Source organism: Pundamilia nyererei, unplaced genomic scaffold (assembly GCF_000239375.1).
Source record: "Pundamilia nyererei isolate P.nyererei 1_Seehausen unplaced genomic scaffold, PunNye1.0 scaffold00079, whole genome shotgun sequence".
NCBI classification, from domain to species: Eukaryota; Metazoa; Chordata; class Actinopteri; order Cichliformes; family Cichlidae; genus Pundamilia; species Pundamilia nyererei.
The window spans coordinates 356,862-367,246 of record NW_005187480.1 but is presented as its reverse complement, the minus strand read 5'-3'; positions in this window follow the sequence as shown (position 1 = coordinate 367,246).

Below are 10,385 nucleotides of genomic sequence, written 5' to 3'. Positions count from 1 at the left end.
ATACCCATCCCTAGTTGTAATGTTATGTCATATGCAAATCTCAGTGTGGTGGATCCATAGGACGGACCATACGAATTGCCTAACTAGCTGGAGATGAGTTATATGATGACATCGCCATGGACGGTCATTCATTCATCCTGGGGTCGTCCCAACCAGCAACATGCCCAATGCTTATACAATCCTTATACAGGAGTACGTAGGGGTGGACTTCCTTTTTGTTTGATTATAGCTTTCTCCTGTTTTTCTTAGTTAGGGGGCCAAGTTGTTGTCATTTGGTTTGGTTATGTTAGTTCGGTAAATCCACAAGATAGGCTCCTTTTCTTTGTTGTTTTGGCCACCTCGAAGTTATAACCAGCTCCTTGTTTTGTGCCAAATAACCTAACAAATCAACATATTGTAAATAAATCATTATCAAATTGTACCACCTGTGTGATGTGGCTGCTTATGGTTTGACGAGGATGGATCACCCTTATGTTGTGGCCTGGCCACCCCTAGATGGGCCATAACAATAGTTAGTGATCAAGTTCCTAAAAACTGCGTAATCGTTAAGTTAAAGTTTCATTGTAAAAGTTCAATTCAGTTTTATTTATATGGCCTCAAATCAGAACATCAGTTGCTATAAGTCACCTTACAGTAATACAGAGAAAACAGAAAAACGACCCCCCCCCCATGAGCAAGCGCATTGGTGACAGTGGGAGAAAAAATTCAGTTTTAACAGGAAGAAGCCTTCGGCAGAACCGGGCTCAGATAGGGAAGTCCTACGTTAATTATAATTATGAGGAAAATGTTTTAAAATTATGAAAGATTTAAGATTTTAAATGTTATAAAAGACAAACTGTTTAATTAAAACAATCCTGAATATTCAGTTCAATTTTTTTATAATAGTAACTTTAAGGCACTTTATATTGTAAGGTAAAGACCCAACAATATTATCTTTGTGTCCAAAATCACAAATCAGTTGATTAAAGATCATGAAAGCTTCATGAACTACTGTTATTACCGTTATTATTGTAACTTAAGTAAAAGTTATATATGTTAAATCTAAAAAATGATTATTTGACTTCAAAGCACTGGAAATGAGAACATTTATTTCTTCATGTAAAAGTTTTAAGTTTGTATAATTTCATACAACTGTGTCAAAATGAGTTTTTAATTTATAGAAATTATTAAATTATTAAAGTTGTTGTATTGAGCTCATATACTGACAAATGTGACTTTAAGTCTAATGCACTAATAATATTGTAAACAGTCTTGTTTCCTATTCTCGAGCTTCCGTACACTCAGAGGCTGAAGTATTCGGCCTTTTGACTTGATTGATTTATCCATCGTCCTTCACATTACCAACCATTTAAGTTCTTCCACGGCAGGCAAATCTTCCTCATCTACATTGAAATTCCTGAAGCGCAGCGATCATCATCATCAGGGCGGTCTCAGAGGCCGAAATCAGTGTTAATAAATCAATAACCTGCCTGGGCGAGCGCTCCATCTCTCCCTCAGCTGCTTGCTAAACAAATGGATTCAGCATGTTTAATGAGGATGGGGGAGGTGGAGGTAACTAATACCTTTAATGATCTCTGCAGACCAGAAACACTGGCACCTGCCCAGAGCGAGTGAGCAGCGGGGGAAGATGTTTTGGACAGCGGTACCACAGCAGTGGTGGATGAAGATGCTCTGGTAGCGAGGCAGATTTACGGCCGGCGCAGGAGATGGAAAAGGCCATGAATTAGGAAGCCGGTGAAACAGGCCACACACTAACATCACAGGGCTGTTGACGTCTCTGTGAAGCCTCAGTGGTACCAAATGTTAAACAACGTCTGGGGCGGTTGAAGTGATGATGGAGGCAGATGATTCAGGAGCAGGAAGTGCTCCTCCTTGCTCCTGCATACTGAAGGAGGCCGAAATGTGCAAAACAACAGCGAGTCCAGTGCTTTATGGTCCATTAATATAAATGAGTGGATGATACGCTGAATTACCTGCAACTGTGTGAACCTGATCACTCTGCTGAACGGCTCAGACTCTTTCACTAAAGACAAATGTGCTGTCCAAGGTCATTAAAACTAAATCTAAATCTAGTTAATCAAGAGCAATAAAAACTAGACTTTAGCTTAATATGTAATATCTGGAGCTTCGGTCCAGTGCCACCTCAGGCTGTTGTGTATCGCCTTATTCTTATTTCCAGCTCATTATTTGTATTCTTTGAATCTACTACTATACAGGGAGTGCAGAATTATTAGGCAAGTTGTATTTTTGAGGAATAATTTTATTATTGAACAACAACCATGTTCTCAATGAACCCAAAAATCTCATTAATATCAAAGCTGAATGTTTTTGGAAGTAGTTTTTAGTTTGTTTTATTTTAGGGGGATATCTGTGTGTGCAGGTGACTATTACTGTGCATAATTATTAGGCAACTTAACAAAAAACAAATATATACCCATTTCAATTATTTATTTTTACCAGTGAAGCCAATATAACATCTCCACATTCACAAATATACATTTCTGACATTCAAAAACAAAACAAAAACAAATCAGCGACCAATATAGCCACCTTTCTTTGCAAGGACACTCAAAAGCCTGCCATCCATGGATTCTGTCAGTGTTTTGATCTGTTCACCATCAACATTGCGTGCAGCAGCAACCACAGCCTCCCAGACACTGGTCAGAGAGGTGTACTGTTTTCCCTTCTTGTAAATCTCACATTTGATGATGGACCACAGGTTCTCAATGGGGTTCAGATCAGGTGAACAAGGAGGCCATGTCATTAGTTTTTCTTCTTTTATACCCTTTCTTGCCAGCCACGCTGTGGAGTACTTGGACGCGTGTGATGGAGCATTGTCCTGCATGGAAATCATGTTTTTCTTGAAGGATGCAGACTTCTTCCTGTACCACTGCTTGAAGAAGGTGTCTTCCAGAAACTGGCAGTAGGACTGGGAGTTGAGCTTGACTCCATCCTCAACCCGAAAAGGCCCCACAAGCTCATCTTTGATGATACCAGCCCAAACCAGTACTCCACCTCCACCTTGCTGGCGTCTGAGTCGGACTGGAGCTCTCTGCCCTTTACCAATCCAGCCACGGGCCCATCCATCTGGCCCATCAAGACTCACTCTCATTTCATCAGTCCATAAAACCTTAGAAAAATCAGTCTTGAGATATTTCTTGGCCCAGTCTTGACGTTTCAGCTTGTGTGTCTTGTTCAGTGGTGGTCGTCTTTCAGCCTTTCTTACCTTGGCCATGTCTCTGAGTATTGCACACCTTGTGCTTTTGGGCACTCCAGTGATGTTGCAGCTCTGAAATATGGCCAAACTGGTGGCAAGTGGCATCTTGGCAGCTGCACGCTTGACTTTTCTCAGTTCATGGGCAGTTATTTTGCACCTTGGTTTTTCCACACGCTTCTTGCGACCCTGTGGACTATTTTGAATGAAACGCTTGATTCTTCGATGATCACGCTTCAGAAGCTTTGCAATTTTGAGACTGCTGCATCCCTCTGCAAGATATCTCACTATTTTTGACTTTTCTGAGCCTGTCAAGTCCTTCTTTTGACCCATTTTGCCAAAGGAAAGGACGTTGCCTAATAATTATGCACACTGATATAGGGTGTTGATGCCATTAGACCACACCCCTTCTCATTACAGAGACGCACATCACCTAATATGCTTAATTGGTAGTAGGCTTTTGAGCCTATACAGCTTGGAGTAAGACAACATGCATGAAGAGGATGATGTGGACAAAATACTCATTTGCCTAATGAGTTAAAAATAATTCCTAAAGAGCAACCCAGCGACTGCACACTTTTATAAGAGCAGAAGGTGAATGAACTACTCATCCCATAATGCATTTCAAATTCCAGATTTCCCAGAGAACGTCTTTCAACTCAAATTCTTTTTTCATTATTGCGGTGAAGTTATTGATAATTAATAATGGTTCAGAATATATTTGGTGGTTTGTGTTGTGTGTGTGTGCACAGTTTTCTGTGACATCACATTTTTGTTAAAAACAAGGCTGACATTGTATAAACTTGTGGTTTCTAGCTCTCAGAGTCTACTTTGGATGGTTACAACATTATGACTCCTAATCAAAATCCCTAAGGAGAATATGAACGGGACTTCCATAATACTACTACTTCTGAATGTCACTGTTGAGATCCAGCCCGTGAGAACATGCAACAAACAGAAACTTTTTTTGGTAGATAATTTCATTGTTCACTTGTCAGAGTCTGAAACTGTCGTCCATCTCTTACACCACATATGTTTATATGTACAGCCTTCCAGCGGCATACTCAGTTCCCCTTCATCACTACGACGACTCTTCTAGCGGATTAAAACAATATGGTGGTAATACTCATCACTCACTAACTTCTCCACATATTTCCACAGTGAGGATGGTAAACCGAGCCTCCACAGGAAGCAGCGGGGTTACAGCCTGCTGGGCAGCTCTGCATGGCTGTTTAGATGTACATTACCTTTAACGCATCTCTCCACATCAGCAGGGAGGCGTCCCAGTGCTGTTTGAGAATGCAACAGTGGGTTGAACTGCAGATAGCTGCACATTTTTTAACCTCTTGGCCCTCTCAGCCTTCAACCAGAGCATGATGGGTAAATAAATCAACATGTTTTCTCCACAAATGGGAAAACAGTTCAGGTGCAGAGTGATATATCTCAATATTTTAAAGGTTAAATCGCATAAATAGGAGATTGCATGGCAGGCTGACTGATTTTAGAGCACAGCACATTTTCTTCCTCATCAGGCTGACCAGAAGAGTTCACAGGGTAGGAAAGTTTTAAACACATCGAAGAAAATTTTAAGAGTCATTTACCTGAAGAGTTTACACATGTAAAAATAGTCCGAAAACAAAAACAACTTAATGATGTACCATAACATTGGAAAGCAGTACTTAAAGTAAGAGTAGGAGTACTGTTGTTAATGTACAAGACTCTTGACATATGAAACAGCTGTCTGTCTGATTGTCCTCTTTCCAATGAAAATTAAACAAGCACGACTCGATGTAAGCCAAGAACAGTGTTTACAGTGAAAATTACACCTTATAAATGTGCTAGCAATAATGTTTAAGTTAATGTTAAGTAAAGGCTGAACAATGCCCTGCATGGCTCTGCTGCTGAGTCATGTGGCTGTAGGACAACTAAACACAGCAGAGCAGGGAGGAGGGGGCGCAGCAAAGTGTAGCTGCATGAGAGGAGTGGTGTTTGCACAAACACCTCGTTTCTGATGAACAGGAGCAACTTACTGAGCTTACATGAGAGACTAGGGTCGTTTTCACACCTGCAGTTTGTTTAGTCTGGTCTGGCTTTTCCCTGCAGTTTGATTTGTTTTCACACAGAGAAAAATCCAAGTGAACTCCAAGAGAACCAGAATGTATCACTACAAACATGTGAGAATGTTCAGTCTGCTCATTGGTCTGAACTATTGATGTTTGGGTTTTCTCTGTTTTATTGTGGGGTGTTTACCTTACTGTAAAGCGTTGAGGCAACTGTTGTTGCGATTTGGTGCTATATAAATAAAACTGGAATGAATCAAATTCAACGTACACCTGGTATTTGGCTCAGCTCGAGGTCAGATCATGTTCACAACATAAATGAAAGGCTCTGGAATTCATTTGAGACCATGTTTTCCAAAGGGTTTCAGTGCAGTTGATTTGGTCCGCACCCGATTGCAATTACTGTGTTTCATAGGAGTTGTATGGATGTTATCAATGATTAGCTTTCTTACACGTTTTTCTCTGACTATTAGCATGTAGAGGTGTCAGCTACTAAGTCTCTGTTTGGTTAAAAATATTAATATTTAAAACATAAATTACCAGACAATCATAACAAATTATTATAAAAATTAACATATTTATTTATTAGAATTTATTATATTTAGTTATGCTAATGGCCAAATACGATGAATAACAGTTTTTAATTCCAAAAAATAAAGTCGTTTATGGGTAAAATGTATGTACATCTGCCCTGCTTACTGTCAATAAGAAGTAGTGAGACAGTTACTGATGAAGAACTAACATTACATGTGTTTTAAGAGTTTAGACGATACCAGTGCTAACTAGCAAGGTAGCTAGCTAACAGCAGCGGTTTTTTTCCAAGTGCTGCATGTAATAGTAAACGTTATGGGCGCTGTGGTGTTACGTGGTCGTCTTCGCTGCATTAACATTTTGTATTGTGTGTCGGTCAACATACGCAGTGTGACGCTAGCTGTTAATGGCTGTTAAATGTTGCAAACTAAATGTACATTAGGTGCACAGCTAGCATTGTTTGACTTGAGAAAGCAGTACAGTACCAAAACTCACCTACACATGAAAGACGGCGCTGTACGTATTACACTACGATCGTATTCACATTTTCTTTGGCTCGATCACTTTATCAAAATTTGGCTAACACTTGGTCTACAGTTGGCTAAAGTCTGGCTGATATTGCAGGCGAACTCTGCCAGCAGCTAAAGCAAACAGCTGTAAAAAATAACTGATCACTTTACATGTTTATTATGAATTTTTCCATTATTTTATTACATGCTGCACACACGCTGGTATTTAAACGGGCCTTCAGAGCGAAGCAGCTTTGTCAGTCTGCCCACACGTTGAGCAATCCATTCCCACGGCTTCATAATCCATTTCACATACGTCATACGTCCGTGTTATCTCAGAGAAAATGGACGTGTTGTTTTGTGTTCGGCCGCTCAGCCCGAGCAGAGTTTCCAAACATTACCTCATGATGAGAGGAAAAGTGCTGCTTTGATTTAAGAGATAGCAGACAAGCTGAAGTTGCATCACAGACTTATTAAAGCCGTGGACGTACAGCTGCATAGATTTACACCACATCAGACCACTTTTACAAGACAGTTGATGAGATTCAAGTATCCTCCCTCACACAGCAGCGTATAAATATTTACCTGCAGTGCGTCTGATTCCATCTGTCCAGCGCTGGTGCTGCCCTCATATATTTCCCACTGGGAACTGTGAAGATGTAGCAGAGATCCACGCTGACCGAGACTCTTATTAAAACAATGAAGCTCATAATTATCCTGGAATTCCAAAGCAGTGCTATAGTCGTAATGAGGCCACACAGGAGCCGGCGTATAAAGAATGAATGTAATAAATAAGCCATTAGATGGGCAGTAAAAAGAGGAGGATATAAAAAAAAGACAACAACAGTGAAATGAGTTCAGACAGGTCTTGTTGTCTCTTGATGAGCACTCTGAGAAGTTTCTATTTTCGACCTTTAACAGTGTTTGAGAGTCAAACCTGTATTAAAAATGAGTTTTGACACCTATAATGTGGACAGTTTAAAAACCTGCAGCACGCATCAGAAAATCCTGCTGATTGTTCTTTATCGCCGTTTTCTCAGGTGGATTAAAGGAAGAGGGAAAAACTGGCAACTTGTTTTCTTTGATAAACCATTTTTAAACACACCAGAGACACACGGCCGCCTTTCACTGCGGTATTAGCTCATAAATTTATGTTATTTATGTCCAGCGGGCATCGTGGGCAAGTGCCCAGGGGCCACGCACAGCTGTGTGTGTGTGTGTGTGTGTGTGGGGGGGGGGGGGGGGGGGGGGTGCATCCTGAAATCATATATAATCAGAGCATAACAACAATAGCAACAACAAAATTACATAATTGGAAAATAAAATAGTAGTCTGTACTTTCCATCCACTGATATTCTTCCACGTGTTTATGGTGGCGAGGGATGGGGCTGGAGCATATCCCGGCTGTCACAGGAGGCCGCGTGCACCCTGTACATGAGGCCATTGTGGCGTGACAGTTTTTGTTTAACCGGTTCTGGAGGGAAATGTTGCCGTTAACTTTAATGTTGCTTAGATGTTCAGTATGATGCCGTGCAAGCTAATCCACAGATTATCAGAAGCAGCAGCAGTGCATTTATGACCTGAAATTTTGACTGGAATATTTCTGTTTTACCTGCATTATTATCGTTATTGTTATATATTCATTCATTTTGTTAAAAGAAAGGACAACTAGTGCGCCTGTTGGTCAAAGCGTGCACTGGTGCAGAAAACACAATGATGTGCAAATAGCCGACACACAGCTGAGTGCTGCGTCAATCTGCACTCTTAAATCATTTCTCTGCCTCCTCAGATTTGGTCCCAACTGTGCCAGCGTGAGCCCAAACTTCCCCACTGACATCCTGAAATATCTACGAAAGCTTCAACTCCAGCATCAAACCAGGAAATCCTCCCTGCTGCTGTTTTCTCTCGAGAATGAGATGAACTGATGTTTCTCATTCAGAAACATCAGGACCGCTGAGGTCGCTTCATGTTGACTCCATTTTTCTTTCACAGCTCGGTGTTTATGAAAAAGGCTTAAGTTTGCTAACCAGTCAACAAATACACGACAGAAGCTGTCGAGGACTTTCACCCTCATTACCGGTGAGCACAGGAGTTTGGCAGTGGTGAGGTTTAAGTATGTAGCCTGACGTTAGCTCATCCGCATGTCCTCCTTCACTACATCCATGCAACCAGCATCCTTTTCCCAGTATATCCACCCGCCCTCCTCTGCACATATCTGAACCATGTCAGCCTCTCTGACTCTGACCATGAGCATCTCCAGCTCTCCAAACTAAATCACCAACAATCTTAAATATCTTTCCATGATTCTTTTCTTGTATGAATTTTGAATTGTTGTCCAAATCTCATCCTGCTGACAGAACCGTGCATCTCTGAGAAAATAAAAAAAATCACCTTTAAATAAGCTTAAGGTGACTGCTTGGGGACCTGAACGGCAGGATGTTTAATGGTTTAGTGCTTAAAGAGACGCAGATAGGTTTTACTAACAGATGTCCTGCTGACCTGTGTCGAGTCACACGTATTTATGAACCCCTTCACAAACAGCCACTGATAGGAAGGCTGTTTGGGTCGAGGCAGATTAATAATAACAGGTACAAACAGGCCTAAGAACACATAACGCCCTGATGAAGATCACTAAAATTGTTTTCTCTAATAAACAATTTAAAATATTTGTTTTTCCCTCCAAAGAGACTCCCCGTCTCATGTCGTCGATTATTTATCCGGAACATTAAAGCCCCGCAGAGCGAACACGAGTCGGCTCCGCTGCCCCAAATACCCGTCACACCCAACAAGGCCTTCACGGCTCCATCAAGACAGAGCGAGGCAGTGAAAATTGTCCTTTTTTTAATGGCTGCTTTGAAGTAAAAAGAATTATCATATCACTGGAAGTATTAACGTTCCCCAGAAGGAACCCTACAGTTTTATTAGTTTTACGGCTGCTGTCTTTTTACACATTTGACCGCCTTCCTGGAGCAAGAATAACACAAAGTTAATGGCTAACGGAGAGAAAGTCAAAGGGAAAACTTGGCTGATTATAGCTATAATTCCTGCAGATACTAATTACCAGTGGCTGTAAAATAAGTCAAACTGGTCATCCTAATGAGTCCACCAGAGACCGATTGTTAAATACATTAAAAAGATCTACTTTCCCTCTTCTTTTTTTTATTTGTGTTTTTCCCCCGCTCCACTGTCAGCGTTATCTTATCAAGTGTAACCAAACAAACTCCCGCTTAAAGGTCATGACGCCGCATCCACCCAAATCCAGTAATTAATGTAAAATTAAGCCTGACATAAACATTACAAATGATATTTCACTGTGTCTGCTTTTAAAAACTTGGGGGGGGGGGGAAATCCTCTTCATTAAAACACAGACAGAGTTTCTACCTTAAGAGCACAGGTAACGTTCACGTAAAGGCTAATGTGTGGTTTAGGTGGATGATGAAGATGCCCGTTACTGATTCAGGGAAAATTCCTTCTCTCCAAGAAATGAACTCATCAACTGTGAGTTGCTCAAATGAGCAAAAGAAAACAGAAACACAGTCTTAATCTGGTCTTCGGCAGAAAATAAGCAATAAAGTTTGTCCTGTAAACTTCACCTGAGACGGTCTCAAAAAGGTGTAGAAACAGCCGTGTCAGTGAACATCACCCAGGCCGATAAAGGTGAGAAAACCGACTGGCTCTGCTGAAAGGTCGGTTTGTGTTTTTAACAAGCTCAGATGGGTCATGCATCAAGTTTCTGTTCAGTTCACGTAAGACTTGAGGAGGTAATTTAGCCTTTTAAATCAGCTGTGTTGGATCAACACATCTAAAACCTGCAGGACACCGCCCTGGAGTTCGGCACCCCTGAATTAGGAGGATAAAAATAAGCTTGTGAGGATTTTTATGAAAGTTTTTTGTCCATATCTGAGTTGCCCGGTAGAGTACGGCAATAATCAAACTGGTATTTACAATAAGTGAAAAAACATATGTCTGTGCATCTGTTTCCACTTTGCACTATGATGTTCTTACTGATGAAGGGCAAAATTTGGGGACATTCTCATTTTTGAAAAAACATTTATGGAGACTATGTTCACG